The following is a 20,703-nucleotide window of genomic DNA, read 5'->3' as shown; positions in this document are numbered from 1 at the left end:
GCAGGGGGGGCTTGCCCCCCTTGTTACACTTGGTGGAAAGTGCTATGATTTATGTTGTTTCAACTCAGTATATGTATGATATGTGTTTTCAGTGTTTTCGGTTTCAGTGTTTTGAGTTTTCAAGATTTTGAAGTTTCAGTGTTTTGGTTTCAGTGTTTTGAGTTTCAGTGTTTTGAGCTTTCAGTGTTATGAAGTGAATCTGTATGGACTACCAGTTATATTGCTTGTCTTGTCACCAAACGTCATATTGATTTTAATTTTTATGCTGACTGTAAAACTGAACACGTGATTTATTATGTTGAGTGTTCTCTCTGCCAAGCTTACTATGTTGGTAAAACAAATCGTAGTTTTAAGGAGAGAATACTCGATCGTGTTAATTGTATCAGGAAACTGAATGATCGCAGTGCGTTAGCAAAACATGTTATCGAAAAAGGTTCAGAAAAAAAAGTTATGTACCTACCATAACGTTCCATGTTAGTTGTCTTCATCTCGCTTTCTTTCTTGCTTGTTAGGATCGGAGCCGACCTCGGCTCCAACTCGGCCATCTTCTATAGCTTGAGAGCTGTTTACTGGCTCAAGGCTACCCCTTATCCCATGTTGCCTAACGCTAGCAACCCAGATCTCGTTTGTAATAGCTAACCCCAGACATAGCAAGAATAACCTGACAAAACTAACAGGTTGGGCATACCTGTTATACTCTCCAAGTCAGTAGAGGAAACAAACCAGAAAATACTCAGCCGGTGAAGCCTAAACTCCTCTCGGTTCAATAGGACAGGGGGTTGGAGGGGGGACGCAAGAAAGAAAGCGAGATGAAGACAAACTAACATGGAACGTTATGGTAGGTACATAACTTCTTTATGTTAAGTTGTCTATCTTGCCTTCGTTTCTTCCTTGTTCGGACAGCGTCCCTAGCACCTACGATCCTGGGTGGCTTATTGGAACAGACTCTTCAGAACAGTGGAACCAAAGTTAGCTCTATTCCTGGAGACCATGTCTAACTTGTAATGAGAAATAAAGGTATGAGGATTTGCCCATGTGGCAGCAGCACAAATAGAGTCCATGGGCAACCTAGACTGGAAGGCTACAGAAGTGGCCAAAGCCCTAGTAGAATGACCTTTCGGTTTGGTAGACAATTCTTTATTTTTTAGTTGATAGATGAAAGTAATAATGTGAGACAACCACCTGGACAGGGTCACTTTGGAAACTGGAAGACCCTGTTTGCCCCTAGCATAGGAAAGGAAAAGTTGGGCTGACTTTCTTATATCCTTCGTTCTATGCAGGTAAAAACACAGTTGTCTATGAACATCCAAAAGGTGTAACTTGTATTCTGCCTTGTTGGTGTAGTTAGGGAAAAACACTGGAAGGTCTATGGATTGGTTTAGATTATTTTCTGAACAGACTTTAGGAAGAAAGGAGGGATTAGTTCTCAGAGCAACCCTATCCTTGTGAAAAACTAAGTATGGAGAATGAATGCTTAGTGCTTGAAGTTCCGAGACACGTCTGGCTGAGGTAATAGCTACTAGAAAGAGAGTTTTCCAAGATAGAAACTTAAGGGAGCAGGATGCTGCAAGTTCAAAAGGGGGCATAATCAAGGAGGTTAGTACTAAATTAAGGTCCCAAGGAGGAGGGGGATCTCTCACTGGGGGCCTAAGGAGAGTAGTCCCTCTGAGAAAAGCTTTACACAGCTTATGAGACATGATATTTAAATTAGGAAAACCAACATGATAGTTAGAGATGGCCGCTAGTTGAACCCTGATTGTGGCAGAAGCGGACCCAGAGTGAAAAAGCTCAGTTAGGAACTCCAAGATCTCGTGAACTGGGGCTGAAAAGGGATCTATGTTCCTAGCCTCTGTCCAATAAGAGAAACATTTCCATTTGCTAGCATATGTCTTCCTAGTAGCCGATTTGTGAGAGGAGACAATAATTTCACGCACAGCCGAGGAAATGCTGGGAAGCCTGGCTAGGGTTGGAATTGGATCAACCAAGCTGTGAGCTGGAGTGTTTGGAGGGATCGATGCAGTTCTCCTGATTGATGAATCAGCAGGTCTGGAATAGGATCCAGGGTCCAGGGCTGCTGGAGGAAGTAACGGTGCAGGAACGGAAACCAAATCTGTCGAGGCCAGTAAGGAGCAATGAGGATAATTTTGCAACCCAACGATATCGCTTTCTGTATGAGTTTGGGTCTAAGAGGGAAAGGCGGGAAGGCATAAAGAAGTCCCTGAGGCCAATCATGGACTACAGCATCTCTGGGAGGGTGACCGGGAAGCGGTAAAAGGGAGAAATAGTTGCTGCATTTGGTGTTGAAGGGGGTTGCAAACAGATCGCAGCAAGGCTGTCCCCATTTGCGGAAGATCAGATCCGCAACTACCTGATTCAGAGACCACTCGTGAGGCATGAGAATAGCTCTGCTGAGCCTGTCCGCTATGACGTTGGACTTCCCAGGGATGTGCGTCGCAATCAGAAATCATCGGGAAGAAATCGCCCTCTGCCAGAGTCTGAGTGCTTCTCGACATAGGGGTTAGGACCTGGTTCCGCCCTGCTTGTTCATGTACCACACTACTGACATGTTGTCCGTTTGAAATGCAATGGTCTCAGGAGGGAGGGAGTCCTGAAGTGCTTGCAACGCTAGCAGCACAGCTCTCATCTCCAAGACATTTACGTGCAGATGGTACTCGTGAGGCTGCCAAGTGCCTTGGACTGTCTTGCCCTGATAATGCCCCCCCCCCACCCTATCAGTGAGACATCCGTGGTCACTGTGGCAACCGGAGGGGGGTGGATGAATGGTCTGCCCTGAGACACTAGTGGGGAGACCATCCACCAAGAAAGGTGTCTTTTGCAAGTTTCTGTAATCATGATCATGTGAGACATGGGGAGCTGTTGAAAGGACCACTGTGTGAAGAGAAGCCACTGAAGGATTCTCATGTGAAAACGGGCCAGAGGTATCAGAAGAATTGCCGCCGCCATAGAACCCAGAGTTTGAAGGACCAACCTGACTTGTACCCTTTTGCATTGCATGAGGATATGAACTTGCTGCCAAATCATGGCCACCCTGTCCGGCGGTAGCCTTGCGGACATACTTTTTGTATCTAGATCTGCTCCTATATAGGTAATAGATTGACAGGGCAACAAGGCAGATTTTTCAAAATTTATAGTAATGCCTAACTGGGCACAAATTGCGACTGTATAGTCCCTGGCTTGAAGGAGTTGATGCCTGGTAGTAGCAGTAAGGAGCCAGTCGTGTAGATAAGGAAACACCTGGAATCCTTGATGCCGCAGGTTAGCCGTGACCACTGCCATACATTTGGTGAACACCCTGGGGGTGAGACCAAAGGGCAGAGCTCTGAACTGATAATGACTGGCTCCCAGCCGGAAGCGAAGGAATCTCCTGGAGTGCCTGTCCATCTTGATGTGATAGTACGCATCCTGGAGATCTGTTGAGCACATCCAATTGTCCTGACCCAAAAAGTGTAGAATGGACTGTAGCGTGACCATCCAAAACCTCATTCTTTGAACAGACTTGTTTAGTCTGCTGAAATCCAAAATTGGTCTCCAGTCCCCTGTCTTTTTTGGTACCAAAAAGAACATTGAGTAAGATCCGAATCGAGTTGGTCTGCCGGGACTTCCTGGATGACTCTTTTTTTCTAGCAGTCTTGAAATTTCTATGACTGCTTGGGCCCTCAGATTGGGTGGAACATCTGGGGGGGATTTGCCTGACGGTAGGGGAGATTGGCAGAAGGGAATTACATAGCCTCCGAATATGATTGAGTGTACCCATTTGTCTCGCGTAATGCCTTGCCACGCTTTTGGGTACAGTGAAAGTCTTCTCCCGACTGCCTCCAGAGGTGGGCAGCCGGGCAACCCTTCAGGGATGCTGGAAGGGCTCGTCAGAGAAAGATTCTCTGCTGCCCTGGTTCTACGGACCCCCTCTGCCTCGAGGGCGGCGTCTGTTGTTGTTGTTTCCTCCTCTGCCCCTGGAGGAAAAATCACTACATGTATCAGGCGAGGCTCCCTGGGATTTCCAAAACCACATTTTTCCACTCAACTGACCTTTGGGATATGGTCTAGAAGGAGAGGAAAAACGGACTCTCACGGCAGAGAGAGTCTTGCCTTCCTGTTCACACCTAGTGAGAGTGTCCTTCAGCTGTGGTCCAAAGAGAAATGAACCATCTAAGGGGGTGCTGGTGAATGACGCTCTAAAGGGCTCCGCAAAATTACACAGCCGCATCCATGCGTGTCTCCTAAGGGCCACACCAGTGCCTGCGGCTCTACTCGCACCATCGGCTGCATAGGAAATGAGCCTCATGCAGGAGTTAACTACCGAATTAAGGGTCGCCAGCTGAGAAGCTACTTTAGCTTGAGCCCCTTCAGCTGATGGATCCTGGAGGGTATCTCCAAGTTCTTTCAGGATATCCCTCTGAAGCCTGGTAAAATGGCATAAGTAATTCAGTGACCTCATGGAAAAGGTCACTGAAGCAAACATACGCTTCCCGTATCTATCCATGGTCCTAGACTCCTTGTTAGGAGGATGGACAGAGGAAGACATTTCTGCTAACTCCTTTTTAGTGGCCGCTGCTACTACCATGGCATCCACGGGAACACCCTTGGTAAGGAAGTGTTTATCAGGGGGTGCAGTGATAAACTTGCCAGGCCACCTCGGGGTTGGTTCCACTGTATCCGGGGCTGACCAAGCCCTTCGAGTCACTACTGACATTAGTGGATCAAAAAGCAGAGACACCCAGGAGGTGGAAGGGCAGGAACCAAACACATCCAGGAATACGGATTCGTCCTCAGTAGGGGCTAGGGCAGTCCAGTTCCCCCTCTGCCCAAGCATTTCTAGGATGTACGAAAAGGAAACATCTTCAGAGGGGGATCTCGGGGACCCTTCCGATTCATCCAAATCCGTATCCGAAGTGACAGACTCAGGGGAGTCAATGTGCCTCCTCTTGCACTTCCTCTTCCGAGGGGCCTTCTCTGAATGATCAGGGGAGGCCTCGGAAGAAGAGGAAACACCTAGTGGGGTGCTCTAGAGTGTCGGTTCCCCACTCTTGGGGTGTGGAGGAGGGACATAGGTTGATGCAGGCACTACAGGGGACGCAGCCAGTGGGGGCGAATGTGGTGCTGACTCAGGAGCTAGTACACTCCTCATGACATCGAAGGCATCCCTACCACGATGCAAAGAAGGCTCTGGTTCCGAAGCCGATGTAGGAGCCGAGCTCACCTGCGCCGAAGCTCTGAGAGGAAGAACGAGGTCAGACAAGGGTCTGATGCCACTCACCCACTCGGAGCCAACAAGGGAGTCTTGGCACCCAGATCCCTCGACAGAAGGTACCATCGAGGGGATCGGAGCCGATGACGGAACCGAAGGGGAAATCGTTATCGGTGCCGATGGTTCCATGATTCGAACCCCAACAAACTCCGGCTCCGAGCTCATAGGAGTCGGAGGAGGAACATCGATGGAAGCGGATGGAGCCGACACCTGTTGAGGAGGGCTGGATAACATTTTGGCCAGTGCCTGCGACTTCAACAACCTACTGACCACTCTCTCCACTTCGTGATCCAAGAGTCTAGAGGACCGAGAGGAGTGGGAAGATCTGTGATTGCGGTCACTCTGCAACAGGGGAGACCGAGGAGCCGAATGTATCAACTCTAGAGAAGGCGAGCTCGGTCTCTTGTGGGCCCAAGACGGCTCCAAAGGTACTGATGGAGCCGACTGGGAGGCAGCCTCCTCGGTTCCAGCCGGAACCAAAGTAGTAGGTAATGTTTGGGCCAATGATGGCTCCGATCTGGGAGCCGACGATTTGGCCGGTTTAGAAGATTTCACCAGCTGAGCCTTGGCCGGTGAATCCTGGGGCTTAAGAAGACCCCTCAAGATAAGCTTATTTTTGCACTCCTGCAGAACCCTTGGGCTGAATGCATGGCATACAGAACAAGAGTCCTGCAGGTGCACTGCGCCTAAGCAATAGACGCAAGAAGTGTGCCCATCTGTCAGAGACATTTTCTGACAGCATGAGTCACACTTCTTGAATCCAGACACCTTGGATTCTTTAGACATATTCAGTAAAGAAATACTACCTTACACTGCAAAGTTTTTGGCCAAAGGGCCGAACAGCAAAAAACTACAGACACTAACCTAACCAAAAACACAATAAATAAGAAGTTATGTACTCACCATAACGTTCCATCTGAGTAGGTATCTTCATTTGTCTGCAACCTTTGGGATACGGATCCGAGCCGGCAACTTCTATCACAGCATAGATCCGAGCTCCTAGCTCCTCCCTTTACCCATAATCCCCTACCAACCCTGACTGACCTCAGATCAAGTTTGCCCCATAGCACAGCTAATACTGTGTCCCAGAGGGAACTAATCTAAATAACCCCAAGTAGGATCATTTTGGTCATGGGGAAGGAGGGGGGGATGGTTGCAGACAAATGAAGATACCTACTCAGATGGAACGTTATGGTGAGTACATAACTTCTTAATCTGAAGTAGGAACTTCATTTGTCAGCAACCTTTGGGACAGAGTCCCCAGCTACCTAAATCTTGGGTGGCCTTCATGGAAGAATATTCTGGAGCACTGCAGAGCCAAAAGACGCCCTACCTCGGGAGACAATATCTACTTTGTAGTGGCTGATAAAGGTATGAGATGAAGCCCAAGTGGCTGCGGAACAAATGTCATCCAGGGAAACCCTAGCCTTGAAAGCAGCCGATGTAGCAACGGCCCTAGTAGAATGAGCACGGACTCCCTGAGGTGCAGGCCTTCCCGAGCTCTGATATGCTAAGAGAATACAACCAGATATCCATCGGGAGAGGGTAACTTTAGAAACTGACTTGCCGAAGTTGTTTTTGGCAAAGGAGACAAACAACTGATCGTATTGCCTATGACCAGTAGTTCGATGAATATAAAAACGTAGTTGTCTGTGCACATCTAAAGAGTGCAGCTTATACTCTCCTTTGTTTTGAAAGTTGGGGAAGAATACTGGAAGATTAATAGATTGATTAATGTTAGCTTCCGAAGATACCTTAGGTAGGAAAGATGGATTGATCCTGAGGTGAACTCTGTCTGGCTGAAAGACCAAATACGGTGGTTTGACACAGAGAGTCTGGAGTTCCGAGACCTTCTTGGCTGAAGTTATGGCCACCAAAAAGGCCGTTTTCCAAGAGAGGTATTTAAGATCAACAGTGGCCACCGGCTCAAAAGGGGGACTAGTCAAGGCCTGCAAAACTAGGGATAAATCCCATGGAGGTACCACCTCTTTGACCGGGGGCCTGAGGAGGAAGGTACCCTTAAGGAAGGTCTTACACAATTTGGAAGTAATAAGCAGGCCTGACTCCTGCCCTACATGATAGTGTGAAATTGCTGCAAGATGCACCTTGACCGTGGAGGAACTAGCCCCCTGGTGAAACAGAGAAGTTAGAAAATCTAGAACCGACGCTACAGGTGCCGTAAAGGGATCTAAATGACGGTGCTCTGCCCAAATGGAAAAACGTTTCCATTTACTCCGATAGACCCTTCTGGTGGAAGGCTTGTGAGCTGCTACTAGAATGGCTTTGACTGGTGAAGAGATTCCGGGAGTCCTTATCAGGAGTGGAACTGGAGCAACCAAGCCGTCAGCTTTAGGTTGGCCAGGTTCGGAGTCGGGAGACCCAGGGGGTGTGAAATGAGATCCGGGAGGGGATCCAGAATCCAGTGCGGATGAATCAGGTGAGACCATAGGTAAGGGAACCACATCTGACGAGGCCAGAATGGGGCAATGAGCATCATCTTGCTCCCCAACCGACTGGCTTTCTGCAATAGTTTCAACATCAGGGGCAGTGGGGGGTAAGCATAAATAAGACCGGGAGGCCAAGCATGTACTAGAGAGTCTCTCGGGGACTCCCCCAGAGGGGGGATTAGAGCGAAGTAACTGCTGCATTTGGTATTTGAGGGAGAGGCAAAAAGATCGCAACAGGGTTGCCCCCATTGGGCAAATATTCACTCTGCTACTAGAGGATTGAGAGACCATTCGTATGGAGTCATGATTGTATGACTGAGCCTGTCTGCTAGGATGTTGGACCATCCCGGAATGTGCGTTGCAATGAGAAAGCGGTTGGTGGATATCGCCCATTCCCACACTCTCATGGCCTCGCGACAAAGAGGATAAGACCTGGCTCCCCCCCTGTTTGTTGATGTACCAGACCACTGACATGTTGTCAGAATGTACCGCAATTGTCCCAATCGGAAGAAGGTCGTGAAGTGCCTGCAACGTCAAAAGCACCACCCTCATCTCTAGGACATTGATATGCAAGGAGGTCTCTATGTCGTTCCATGTGCCTTGGACCGTTCTGCCTGAATAATGCCCCCCCCCACCCCAGGCGAGAAGCGTCCGTAGTCACTGTGGCGATGGGAGGAGGCATCGAGAATGGACGTCCCATGTGGAGGCTCAGGGACTGGAGCCACCACACGAGCGACCTTCTGCAAGTCCTGTTTAGGGGAATGGGATGGTACAGGGGGTTGCGAGACAGGGACCATTGCACCTGAACGGTCCACTGTAGGACCCTCACATTCAGACGGGCCAAGGACAGCAGAGAAATTGCTGCCGCCATGGACCCTAGAGCCCTCAGGACCAATTCCGCCGGTGGAGCTTGAAGTTGGAGGATGGCCTGTACATGCAACCTCAGGTTCTGAAGCCGATCTGGAGTCAGGAAAGCAAGCATTAGTTTGGAATCCAGTCTCACCCCTATGAAATCTATTACCTGTGTAGGAGCCAGAAAGGACTTGGCCATGTTGACCATCAATCCTAGACGTGGAGCAAGATTGAGGAAGTAATCCCTGCATGAACAGAGCAGATGCCTTGTTGGGGTGGTAAGGAGCCAGTCATCCAGGTACAGAAAGACTTGAATTCCCTGGAGTCTCAGGTGGGCCGCTCTTGCCGCTAAGACTTTGGTGAACACCCTGGGGGCTGAGGTGAGACCGAAGGGGAGGGCCCTGAACTGAAAGTGACTGGCTCCCAGCCGGAAGCGGAGAAACCTCCTGGAGCGTCTGTCCACTAGAATGTGATAGTATGCATCCTTGAGGTCTACCGAGCACATCCAATCGTTCTCCCGTAACAGGGGGAGAATAGATTGCAGTGTGACCATCCGGAACTTTTCTTTGGGTACTGCCAGGTTCAAGAGAGAGAGGTCGAGGATGGGCCTCAAGTCCCCCGTCTTTTTTGGCACCAGAAAGATCCTGGAGTAAAACCTTGATCCGAGCTGATCTGGGAGGATGGGTTAAATGGCTCGTTTTTGTAAAAGCTGCTGAATTTCTGTAGCAGCCGCCTCCCTCTGACTGGGTGGTACGTCGGGGAGGCTTCTGGCTTTGGGGGTTACAATAAAGGGAATTTGGTAACCTCTGGATATGATGCGAAGCACCCAGCTATCTGTTGTTATGGACTCCCACATTGCTAGGTGCCTCGAAAAATGCCCCTTGACTGCCTCCAGAGTGGAGCAGCCGGGCAACCCCTCAGGGGTTCTGCGTGGGCCTCTCAGAGAAGGGTTCTCTGGACCCAAAATTCCTGGGACCCCCTCTGCCTCTAGGGCGGCGTCCTCCCTGTCCTCCTCTGCCACGAGAGGACTGGTTATCCGGAGCAGACTGGGATTGATGTGATTTCCGGAACCACATCTTCTTCTGACCCTTTTGGTTCTTGGAAAAGGACCTCTGGGGAGCAGAGAAGCGGACTCCGACAGCAGACAACGTCTTCCCATCTTTCTCGCTCTGGACTAAAGTGTCGCAAATGGTTTTGCCAAACAGAGCAGAACCATCAAAGGGGGCATTCGCAAATGACGCCTTAAAGGGTTCCGAGAAGTCACAATGTCGGAGCCAGGCTTGTCGCCTCATGACCAGGCCGACTCCGCCAGCTCTAGCGGCTCCCTCAGTGGCGTGAGACAAAATCCGCATAGAGGTGTTAGAAATGGACCGTAGAGTGGACATTCGGGAGGAGTACAGTTGTTTGTCCCCTTCTGACATGGACTCTGGGGGGGAGGCAGCGTATTCTTTTATTAGATCCCGCTGCATCCGGATGACGTGTGCCATATAGTTCAGCGCCCTCATCGAGAAGGTTGCTGAACTGAAGGCCCGCTTCCCAAGGAGGTCCATTGCATGAGACTCCTTGCTCGGTGGGTGGACCGTGGGGCTTTCCTGAGCCAACTCTCTCTTGGTGGCCGCCGCCACCAACATGGCATCCACAGGTGGACCTCTGCTCCAATGAGTTCTCTCTCTGCGGGGGCACTCAAGATCCTGTCTGGATGCTTGGGGACTGGCTCTACAGTGTCCGGCTCCCTCCAAGCCCTGGTGGCAATAAGGTCCACCAGGGGGTCGGGGGGAGACACCCAAGAGGTAGATGGCCCTGCTTCGAACGCCTCTAGGAATACAGACTCATCGGAGGAAGACGTGGGGGCAGACCAACCCCCCCCGATCCTAAGCATTTCCATGATGTCTCCAAAGGAGACAGCCTCGGGGGGTGACCTTGGGGAGCCTTCCCCCTCATCTAAGTCCGTATCTTCTGTAAGGGACTCGGGGGAGTCCACGTGCCTCCTCTTACACTTAGACTTGTGTGGAACCTCCTCGGGGGGGCTGTCCGAGGAAGTCTCAGCAGCAATGTCATGTTCCGAAGGAACACCCCGAGGCGCTGAAGCAGGCTTCCCCAAAGGCAGGGTGATGGGAGCCTGGGCCAGCTGAGGGGGAATGCAGGCGGGAGCCGAAGCCAGGACCAGAGGTCCGGATGCACTCAACAGTGCCCTCTCCACCGCAGCGAAAGCCGAGGGGGAGCCGCCCTTGATAGGATCCGAGAGTCGACTCCCACCCGGATCCGAAGCGGGGACCGGCCCCGGAGCTGAGACCATCGGATCCAAAGGACCCGCATGCTCCGACAGGGACGGAGCCGAAGGCACACCGAATCCCTCGGATCCGAAGCTCGGCCCGCGGCTCTGAGAGGTCGGATACGACAAACTCGAAGGAACAGTCGGAGCCGAAGTGCACAGCACTGTCGGCTCTGACCCACCCCCGGATCCAACGTGGCTCGGCTCCGAACGCTCCGAACCCGGAAAACGGGCCGGAGAAGGAGCGATTGGAGCAAAGAATGGGGTCGAGCTCCCCCCCAGAGGGGGGGAGGCAAGAGCACTCCCATCTGCAGCTGGGCCTGGATGAGCCTCCTCATCATCCGGTCCATGTCTGCATCCGACATGCTATAAGTGGACCTCGAAGAGGCCACCGAGACAGGCCTGGAGTGCCGCCTCGATGACCTCGACGAGGACCGGTTCACCCCCTCCTCGGGTCCCGGTGAGAAGCAAGGGGATCGGATCCGAGGAGGAGGCGATCCAGAAGCCCTGGAGGGAGAAGCCCGTTTGGCTGGCAGGGCCGAGGAGGAGTCCTCGGCCCACCGCTTATGGTGCTTCTCTCTCCGCTTGTCTTTCTTGGCCTCCCTCTCTGACCGGAGGGAGGGAGGCAGGAGTGGCCGTCACCGAGGGCTGGATAGCGGCCACAGAAGTACCGGAGGCCGGAGTCGGATCTGGGGGCAAAAGGCCCGCCAGAATCAGCTTCGACCTCCGGTCCTTAAGAGCCCTGGGGTTGAACGCCACACAAATCTCGCATCCAGAGGAGAGGTGTTCAACCCCAAGGCCATAAGCTTTCACCGGTGGATGGCCACACTTGGTGCACTTAGAAAAAATGGCTTTAGGGGCCTCTGACATTTTCAATAAAGGGAAAACACACTCACTAGGCCCCTACACACACCACACACACACACAACGACCAGCGAGGAAGGGAGGAGAAAAAGGATCACAAAAAAATAAAATTTAGTTAGCTAAAAAAGGGCTATAGGGTACCTAATCAATCACTCTCACTCACAGCAAAAGAAAAAAGGAAGAAAATGGAAATTTTTTTCCTCACAAAGTTTCGATCAACCAGGAGCTCAGGAACCTAGCTTGTAGCTTGAAGCGCGGCAAACTAGATCGGAGGTCAGTCAGGGTTGGCAGGGGATTATGGGTAAAGGGAGGAGCTAGGAGCTCGTATCTATGCTGTGGTAGAAGTTGCTGGCTTGGATCCGAGATCGGATCCGTATCCCAAAGGTTGCTGACAATTGAAGTGCCTACTTCAGATCTACAATTACACTAATACTACAACAAACTAATTAACGACTATGTTGAAAACTATAAACTATCAAAAAGAACCCTAATCTGATAGAAAAATAGTATAATATAACTTACACGAGCCTGATCCAGTAACAACGAACCTCGCAGCTGAAGCGGCAAATGAGATCTGGGTAGCTAGCGCTAGGCATCATGGGATAAGGGGTAGCCTCGAGCCAGTAAACAGCTCTCGAGCTATAGAAGATGGCCGAGTCGGAGCCGAGGGTTGGCTCCAATCCCAACAAGCAAGAAACAAAGGCAAGATAGACAACTTAACATCATAAGCTTAAGTTTACAGTCTTAGCGGTTATGACTATTAATGCAAGAGGGAGGACTTTAAATCTACAACTGAGTGTGCAGAGTTACACTGGATCATTCGGTTTAAAGCTGACACTTTTCCTGGTTTAAATGGCAAAATGTCTTTGAAGCCCATTTTAAGGACTAGAAACCTGTCCCATTAGTTTTAATGTTTTACAGACTGTATCTTTATTGAATGTTTTTATATTCTGTGAGCTGAAAAGTTCTAAGCTTTTATTACAGAATTTTTATGGTATTGTATGTTTAAGAGGGTGTGTTGTTTTATATGCATGTTGAATGCTTATTGCTTTCTGATATCACTGTTTGCGTGTTTAAATAGTCTTCTGGCATTTTTATCAATGGTCTGATGAAGCTACATTTGTAGTGAAAGCGCTTACCTCACTAAACTTTATTTTTTGCATCCCTTCATGTGGTGGTTGGATTGTTGGACTGCTCATATTCTATACATTGAATTTTACAATTCCAACTTTTACCTGTGAGCTCTATCTGTTTTGTTTCACCTTCCTGTTGTTACCTCTGCTTAGATATTTCTTGTCCTTTTCCTTTGCTTGGGAAAAATTCCCCTTCATGTGCTGTTGCTGTTCCGGTGTGCAGGTAATTAACCTTTCTGAGTTACATATTTCTGTTGAAGGTTTGAATGTTTTAAGTAGGGGCACCAAATTTGTACCCACGAGATTTCCTACCTTTGCAGATGTTTTGTTGGATGTTAAAACATTCTGTAGGAAGTTACAACTTTGAGCATTTTTGGTAATAGCAATGTGGGGGAAGGTTCAAGTTCTCGTGAGATTTTGGAGGATGATCCTTTTTGGATATGTTCACCCATGAAAACCAATTTCTCTTTGCCGAAGAAGTTGAAAGTGTTCTAGAGGAAGTTGGTAATGAGGACATATTTTGTTGTACTGGTTACTGTAAATTACCAGTCCCCCTGCTTTCATATTCAAGTACATTCTCTACACTGGAACTGTCAAATGCTGTATGTTTGTGTGACGCCCGTCCACTGGCACAGCAATCAAGGAGCCTCAATCCTCACCACTAACACCAGTGAGGGGCGTCCATATAGGGAAAGGATAACAAATACACACACAGTAAATTACAATTTCCCTTAAAAGCACAGAGAGATCACAGTCAGTCTGGGGCTGGTTTCTCCCTTTCTCTCCAGGTCCACAATAAGACTCCCCACTGGCACAGCTACAGGGTCCAGATCTCAGCCTAGTGAGCAAGCTAAAACCTCCAGCACCCTCTCTGTCCAACCAGTGCTTCATGTCCCTGCCCAAGTAGCTGACACACACACACTTTGAGATGAGTTATATACAGCCACACAGACACTCCAGGGGGAAGGCTGGCACAGGTTCTCCAGCTGTGCCCCTTTTACCCAGACTATACAGTAGAAATCACTGCCACCACCCAGCTATTTATCAGCTACTCAAAGGCCCTTATTAAAGGCTGTCCAATTATTACTGTGCAATATTATTATCCAAATGGTAAGTGCAACCAAACAGTCAAGACTTATTTGGCGTGACTTGATACAGTAACACAATACACATGCAATGTACTCTAGAGCTTAAATTACCTCTACACAAAACAGCCACAGTTGAAATGTTTACAAATATTTAATAATAAATAATAAAAACACAAGACAATACTGCTTACTTCACAATGCTAGTCAATAGTTGAGAGATCACAGGAAAATGCGTAAAATAATACAGTAGAATAGCTCTGACATCAACACAGAAAAACACTCAGTCTAATCTTCCTAATTCCAAGCTATTTCTAAGAGAAACACTAAAGTCTAAGATCCTACTTACATATAGATACAGGCAGTGTGGTGAGTTGGATGTTCTCAAGACAAATGCTCTCATGCTCTCATTCTTTCTGTCTTTAAATTGATAACACAGTACTACTGACTCATTTCAGATTACATCATTTCTTTCTGGTTCCCAGGATAACAGACTCTCAGAGGTTATTAGCCCCTTTGATCTTGCAGCTGGTCGGGAAACAGAGCAATAAAAGAAATTATATATGCAAATTCTAGCCATTAACTCTGGCCTCAAAACAATAGGCAGAATTCCTTCATCCAGACATATTGGCTTCGAGTTTTGACATCAAACAATTGACTTGTCAGCTTTGTTACAGCAGAGTGCACTGTTGTTACATTTTTGCAGTTCCACATTTAACACCATTTTTTCTCATTTAAGAGAACAAGGCTGTGGCTTATATTGGGTCTATATTATAAGATCGACGTTTGAAAACATCGAACAACATATGGTCGACACCATATGGTCGATGTCTTCAAACATCGACCTTATAAAAAGACAAAAAGAAAAAAAGTACCCTAATGGGTTTAAGCACCCCCCGCTACTTACATATACCAACACCGAGACCACACTACATTGCAGTGAACGGAAATTGAAAAGTGAGAGTGTTGGAGCATTTGGGAGACATAAGCAATGAATAATCCTGTTGTTGAACATTTTCATTCTATAAGTCGTGGGTCTGATAAAACTCACGAAAAAATACACCAGCACACAACAAAACTCTTCTAATCCAAAAACATCCATGAAAAAAGTAAGAGGAAGGAAAAAAAATCAACTTTCAGGATGTATAAAATACATTTAATAATCCATGCGTTCTGGTACCTCGGCAGTTCGCCTTCAGTGGAACAATTTCAAATACATTACATCCCTCATATATAGTGACATCATCTAATTAATCACAATCAATTAACCTTCAAATGCATTTTCTTAAAGCTCAAACACACAAAATATCAATGCAATAAATACTTCAAAATTTTAAACTAATAAATTAATAAACTATGCTGAAAACACATTGCTTATGCATATGCTCTAAATGTAATATTATATTCTATACTACTAATATATCAATTTATTATTTATACATTAAATATACAATATTAAATACATATAAAGCACAGTAATAAATACTAGCAACATTATAAATATTACTATGGCCTACGATATTGTTAAATAAATATAAAAAGAAAAACAAATAATAAATTATCAACCTATTCCAGCATCCAAATTCATCCCTCTAGGTTGTAAGGTATGATAATTGAAAATCATTTTGTGTTCCAACCTATTTAATTCATTCTTAAAATTCCCTCCTAATAAATGTGGTCTAGCCAAAACACTAAAGTTAAATCCATCAATTTCACACTTATATATTGTGGCAAAATGAAAAGCCACAGAGCTGTCCATATTTTTTCTCCTAATGTCCCCCAAATGTTCTAAAATACGAACCTTAACTTTTCTAGTTGTTTGTCCTATATACCACATAGGTTCTGCACAATTACAACCCAAAATGTACACTACCCCTGAAGAAGTACAATCAAATCTTTCAAAAGTTACGTATTTTCTACCATTGATTTTCTTCCCATGCATGTTGCTAACCTTCTCTTGCTTTTATCGTGGGTCTGATAAAACTCTCACTTTTGTTTGTTGGGTCAGCCTGTTGTGCACAGTGAAGGGAATTTTGTGTCCAAATTGTTGGACTTAGAAAATCAAATGATTTTCAACTTCCGAACACTCCACCCTAGGAGGCTCACTCTTGACGTCAATTTGAATATAAAACAGTTGACATTCAACTTTTTACAACGATGTAATGTTGTAATTTTGTAATAATACTGAATGTTTATTAGGATGTTACATATTTTTATAAAATGTTACAGCAGTTGTATAAATGTTGCAGTATTTGTTGAAGTTGAATGTTTAATTATGATGGGTGTGTTTATTTAACCAAGTCAACACGGGGGCACTGGATATAAAAAAGAAGTTATGTACTCACCATAACATTCCATGTTTGTTGTCCTTGATCTCGCCTTCCTTCTTGCTGGCTGGATCGGCTCCGTCTCGGCTGCATTCTACAGCTCGAGAGCTTCCACTGGCTCAAGGCTAGACCCTATCCTAACCAGCCTAAAGAGTTACCTAGTTCTCGTTTGTGATAACCCATAACACTACACTATAATGTGCAAATACAGACAGACATGTATATAAATTATACATATATGTGTGTGTGTATTTATATATATATATATATATATATATATATATATATATATATATATATATATATATATATATATATACCCCACCAAGCGTCCCCATCACTTTCTTCTTGGGTGGCTCAATGGAATAGACTCTTCAGGACCATGGAACCAAAGGATGCCCTGTTCCAGGAGGCCACATCTACTTTGTAATGAATGATGAAGGTATAGGGATTAACCCACGTAGCCGCCACACAAATTGAGTCTAAAGGCAGTTTGGCCTGAAAGGCAGTAGAGGTAGACAAGGCCCTAGTAGAGTGTCCTCGAATTTTTCCTGGCAGCTACTTGTTCTGTGAATTATAGACATAAGTAATGGTGTCGGAAAGCCATTTTGATAAAGTTACTTTTGAGACTGAAGTTTCCTTTCTGCAAAGGATACAAACAATTGGTCAGATGTTCTGAATTCTTGTGTTCTGTGGAGGTAAAAATGTAACTTGTCTATGAACATCCAGTTGGTGGAGTTTATATTCTGCCATGTTGCCATGATTAGGAAAGAATACAGGTAGTTCAATTGATTGATTCAGACTGAACTCTGAGCAAACTTTAGGTAGGAAGGAGGGATTAGTTCTGACAGAAACCCTATCCTTGTGAAAAATTAAGTAAGGGGGACGAATGGATAGAGCTTGTAATTCTGATACCTTCCTAGCTGAAGTGATGGCAATGAAGAAAATAGTTTTCCAAGTTAAGAATTTCAGAGAACAAGTATTAGCCGGTTCGAAAGGAGGAAGAATCAAGGCAGCTAGGACTAAATTTAGATCCCAAGGAATAGGTGGTTCTCTTATTGGGGGTCTAAATAGGATAGTACCTTTCAGGAAAGCTTTGCACAACCTGTGGGACATAATGTTGGAACCCATTTCTCCCACATGAAAGTTGGAAATAGCAGCCAGCTGAACTTGGATAGTTGCAGCTGCTGCTCCTTGGTTAAAGGTTTCAGTGAGAAATTTGAGGATCTTTGAAATAGGTGCAGTAAAAGGGTAAATACTGGTTTTGGCTGCCCAACAAGAGAACTGCTTCCATTTGCTAGCATAGCGTTTCCTCATTGAGGATTTGTGAGAGGAAATCAAAATATGTTGTACTGCTGGGGAGATGTCAGGAAGCTTGGCTAAGACGGGAAGTGGAGGAACCAAGCTGTCAGCCTGAGGGTCTGTATTGATGGATGGAGCGTACCCGACTGATGCACCAGAAGATCTGGAACTGGGTCCAGGATCCAAGACTCCTCCTGGGATGGGGCCATAGAAAGGAGAACCATATTGGCGAGGCCAGTAAGGGGCAATGAGTATTAGTTTGCGACCCAATGATTGTGCTTTCTGAAGAACCTTGGGTATTAGAGGGAACAGGGGAAAGGCATAAAGAAGTCCCAGGGGCCAATTGTGAACAAGTGCAACCCTGGGTGACTGTCCCGGTGGGGGGGACTAGGGTGAAATAGCTGCTGCATTTGGTATTTATGGAGGTGGCAAAAAGCTCGCAGCAAGGCTGGCCACTCTTGCGAAAACGTTTGTTCGCAACTTCCTGCTTCACGGACCACTCGTGAGGCATAAGGATAGCCCTCCTTAGCTTGTCTATCACGTTGGATTTCCCCAGAATGTGAGTTGCAGTCAGAAAGTGTTGGGAAGACACTGCCCACTGCCATACTCTTAGAGCCTCTCGACACAAGGGGTAGGATCTGGTTCCACTTTGCTTGTTGATGTACCACACTACTGACATATTATCCGTTTGAACTGCGATTGTCCCAGTAGGTAGAGAGCCCTGTAGTGCCTGCAATGCCAGGAGCACCGCTCTCATCACTAGGATGTTGATATGCAAGTGGTACTCACGTTGTTGTCAAGTTCCTTGAACAGTCTGTCCCAGATAATGCCCACCCTATCCACCCTATCTGGGAAGCATCCATGGTCACTGTGGCTACTGGTTGGGGGAGGATGAATGGTCTGCCTATCGTCAGCTGTGTAGACTGAAGCCACCATTTTAGGTCCTTCTTGCAGGTCCTCCGTGATGAGAATTCCGTTTGACATGGGTAGATCTTGCATGGACCATTGAGCAAATAGGAGCCACTGTAATATTCTCATGTGGAAGCGCACAAAGGGAACTAGTGTTATTGCTGCCGCCACTGAGCCCAGGACTTTGAGAACAAATCTTGCCTGAACCTTTTTTCTCTCGATTAAGATTGAAATCTGATGTCGAATGGCAGACATCCCCTCCTGAGGCAATTTTGCTATCATGTCTTTTGTATCTAAACCTGCCCCTATAAATGTAATATATTGAAAAGGCAACAAGGCAGAATTTTTTTAGTTTATAGTGATGCCTAGCTGTGAGCAGAGGTGAATTGTGGTATCCCTTGCCTCGGCTAGTCGATGCTTGGTGGTGGCAGTAAGGAGCCAGTCGTCTAAATATGGAAACACCCGGAATCCTAGCCGCCTCAGATATGCTGTCACTACTGCCATGCATTTGTTGAACACCCTTGGGGCTGTGGTGAGACCAAAGGGAAGAGCTTTAAACTGGTAGTGAATGGCTCCCAGCCGGAAGCATAGATATGTCCTAGATCACCTGTCCATCTTGATATGGTAGTACATATCCTGGAGATTGATGGAGCACATCCTATTGTCCTTCCCCAAAAAGGGGAGCATGGACTGTAGTGTCACCATCTGGAACTTGTCTTCTTGACAGAATTGTTGAGTCTGCTGAGATCCAAAATGGGCCTCCAGTCCCCTGTTGTCTTTGGAACTAAAAAGAACCTTGAGTAAGTTCCAGATCCGATATGATGTGTGAGGACTTCTTGGATAACTCATTTTTCTAGCAACCTTTGAACTTCTAGGGTTGCTTGTTCCCTTAGATTGGGTGGCGCATCTGGGATGGATTTGTGTTTTCTGGGAAGAGGTGGCATGGAGAAAGGAATACTGTATCCCCTGGATATTAAGGACTGTACCCATGTGTCTTTTGTGATACTTTGCCAGGATTCTGGGTACAGTGACAGTCTGCCCCCGACTGCCTCCAGAGGTGGACAGATGGGCCTCCTTTCAGGAGTGCTGGAAGGGCCTACCAGAGAACGTATTTCTGTCGCCCTGACTCTGCGGACCGCCTATGCCACAAGGACGGCGTCTCCAGTTACTGTTCTCTCCTCTGCCCCTGGGGGAAAAATCACCACGTGCATCAGGCAAAGCTCCCTGGGATTTCCAGAACCATATTTTCATGCCTTTTTGACATTTAGGAAAGATCTAGTAGGTGCAGAGAAACGTACTCCCATGGCAAAGAGAGTGTGCCTTTTGCTCGCACCTGGTGAGAGTCTCATCTACCTTGGGCCTGTACAATGATAAGCCACCAAATGGGGCATTGGTAAAGGAGGACTTGAAGGGCTCTGCAAACTGACAAAGGTGCATCCAGGAATGTCTCAGTAAGGCAACTCCTGTGCCTGCTGCCCTGCTAGCTCCATCGGCTGCATAGGAGATAAGCCACATGGAGTAGTTAACTACAGAGGATAAGGTCACAAGCTGAGAAGCAGCTCTGTCTGCGGCTCTCACAGCTGTAGGATCCTGTAGGGTATCTCCTAGCTCTTTCAGGAGATCCCTCTGGAGACAGGTAAAATGGGGCAAATAATTCACCGACCTAAGGGTAAAGGCCGCAGAAGAAAAGACACACTTCCCGTATCTGTCCTTCGTACGGGACTCCTTGTTTGGCAGATGGACAGAAGAAGAGGTTTCTGCTAATTCCTTCTTAGTGGCTGCTGCCACCACCACAGCATCAACAGGCAAGCCCTTAGTTAGGAAAGGTTTGTCGTCTGATGCAGTGATAAACTTATTGGGCCTCCGCGGAACTAGTTCCATCAATTCTGGAGAGCCCCATGCCTTTTGACTTACACCTAGCAGCGGGTCGAAGGGAGGAGACACTCAAGAGGTGGAGGGTTGAAAACCGAATGCGTCCAGGTACACAGACTCGTCTTCAAAAGGGAAAAGGGATTTCCAGCCACCTCTCTGCTTGAGGATTTCCAGGATGTCTGAAAAAGAGACATCCTCAGTGGGGGACCATGAGGACCCTTCTGAGTCCTTCAAGTCCATGTCTGATGTCAGCCGTGGAGTGCTCAGGAGAGGGGGGTCCTGGGGCATTGGTTTCCTATGCCTGGGAGGAAGGGTAGTTCGGAGGTGGACACTGGCCCGGAAGGGAAAGGAGTAACTGGAGCCGAGGGTGGAGC

The sequence above is a fragment of the Protopterus annectens genome, chromosome 1.part1 (genome assembly GCF_019279795.1).
Source record: "Protopterus annectens isolate FY-2018-M chromosome 1.part1, PAN1.0, whole genome shotgun sequence".
In the NCBI taxonomy this organism is placed as follows: domain Eukaryota; kingdom Metazoa; phylum Chordata; order Ceratodontiformes; family Protopteridae; genus Protopterus; species Protopterus annectens.
Note: the sequence above shows the minus strand (reverse complement) of the source record.